Source organism: Asparagus officinalis, chromosome 4 (genome assembly GCF_001876935.1).
Source record: "Asparagus officinalis chromosome 4, Aspof.V1, whole genome shotgun sequence".
Lineage (NCBI taxonomy): Eukaryota > Viridiplantae > Streptophyta > Magnoliopsida > Asparagales > Asparagaceae > Asparagus > Asparagus officinalis.
Window position 1 is genome coordinate 18,669,326 of NC_033797.1, and position 2,595 is coordinate 18,671,920.

Consider the following 2,595-nt stretch of genomic DNA (forward strand, 5'->3'; position numbering starts at 1 on the left):
TAGTTTATATATCCTTGCATATATATATAATTCATCATATAGGATATATCTCATTGTTTATATTGCATATTCTTGCACATAACTCTTTGTATATCTATCTTGCAAGAATATATTTATTAATTAGTTTTAATTAGCATTTAATCGGATTAGATTAGCATAAGACCCTAATCACCCCCCCCCCCTCTAGGGTCTAACAATCCGAAGATCTGTTGGCACCTAATCTCTTAACTTTGGTCTGTTTTCCCTTGATACATTTAACACATACGTCGAAGTCCAAAAAATCAAGGGAATCTAAAATGCCATTAGACACAAGATGCTCAACTTTACCTTTTGAGATATGACCCAAGCGCTTATGCCATAATATCACCGAATTTTTTTTATTTAATTTACGCTTAGTACCACGTGATTCCACATGCAAGGATTCATTATAAGAAGCAATTGTATCAAGCAAATATAGGTTGTCATAAGTACTCAAGTAACCAGTTCCCACAATATTTGAATTAAAAGATAAACTGAATTGATTGTTTCCAAATGAACAAGAATAACCTGATTTGTCCAATACTGAAACTGAAATCAAATTCCGTCTAAAAGACGGTACTACAAAAGTATCTTTTAAGTCCAAATAAAAACCAGTTCCTAATAGCAACCTAAAATGTCTAGTTGCTTCCACATCTACCGATTGTCCGTCGCCCACAAAGATGTGTCTTTCAACATCACTTGGCTTTCGGTAGTTCAGGCAACCCTGCATAGAAACACTTATGTGAGTAGTAGCACCAGAGTCTAACCACCAAGTGTTTCTAGGTACTGAAGCTAAATTAATCTCAGAACAGACCAAAATAAGGAACGTACCCTTATTAGCACGCCAGGCGTGATATTTGGTACAATCCTTCTTTACGTGTCCAGGCTTGTTACAGAAGAAATAACCCTGATTATCCTTATGTTGTTTCTTCTGAACTGGACCCTTAGCAGCTTCATTATCATTCTTTCTTTTCTTGTCCTTATCCTTAGAGGCATAGGCCAAATGAGTACTTTCAGTCTTATCTTGCTTCAACCTGTCTTCTTCTTGCACACAATATGAAATGAGCTCATTTAGAGTCCATTTCTCTTTTTGGCAGTTATAACTGACCTTAAACTGATTGAATTGTGCAGGAAGAGACAACAGAACCAGATGCACCAATAACTCATCACAAAGATCGAGTTTAAGTGCCTTAAGCTTTGAAACAATATGAGATATTTCCATAATGTACTCCCTGATATTTCCTTTGTCCTTATACTTCATTGAAATCAAGCGAGCTAAAAGCGTGCTTGTTTCTACCTTATCGTTTTTCGCAAAACGTTTCTCAATTTCGGTAAGGAAATCTTTTGCCTTAGTAATCCCTTCGGATTTTATGCCCCTGAAGGCTTCCGGAACGCCGCGCTTAATGATCATAAGACTCATGCGATTTGAACGCTCCCACTTCTCATACTCCTTCTTTGCATCAGGAGTGCTATCCGCATTGAGAGGTTGTGGTTGTTCAATTCTTAATACAAGGTCTAAATCCATGCAGTCAAGAACAATTAATATGTTCTCTTTCCAAACCATGAAGTTTGTCCCATTTAGCATGGGAATTAAGTTGATGTTAGCAGAAATTGTTGTAGCAGATGCATTAACTGAAATAAAACAAAAAATGCTCACATTAATAACCATAATTAATAATCAATAAAATTCAAATAATGACAAATCCCATCCAAGATATCTGGCATAACATTAATATCAAATCTTTGGACAGTAATATTAACTTGTAAGTGATACATTGTTGCAACGATCAAACATTAACAATAACTCATGTCAAATAATGAAACTATCTTTGGATCGATTCATTATTCACATGTAAACCTTATAATTGTCACACGCTTATCATCGCAGATGTGTATACAGTCTAAATAAATATTAACCTTCCTTTTGGCCGATTAAATATTTACACGAAAGCATACACACAAACATCTCACATTCCTCATAAACAATCTACACAAGAGAGGTTACTTTGGCAACTTCTTGTTTTAATTAATCAATTGGAGTGAGAGACAACCTTAATACCTTAGTGTCATAATATTTAAATTAAATAATTGATAAAAAAACCAAATTAAATTTAAATTAAATTAAATTAATTTAAATTTTCATAGCTTAAATAGGGCCTCATTGCTTAGTTAGGGCCCATAACTTAATTGAATAAATTAAGTATACCAAAGTGGACCCATAATTTAATATGAGAAGCCGAGGCTTAACCATAGTGAACATGAAGTTCGCTTGACTTTGAACGCGAGGTTCGTCTGTATTGAGTACGAGACTCACCAAAGCACGAACGCGAGGTTCGTCTGAAAATGAACGTGATGTTCAACTTAAGAACGAACGCAAGGTTCGTTTGAAGAATGAACGTGATGTTCAACTTGAGAACGAACGCGAGGTTCGTTTGAATCGAGTGGGAGGCTCGCCTGAGAACGAACGTGAGGTTCGACTTAAATTGAGCGCGAGGCTCACCTGAGAATGAACGTGAAGTTCGTTTAAATTGAGCGTGAGGCTCATCTTAGAACTGAGCGCGAGGCTCACCTTAGAAC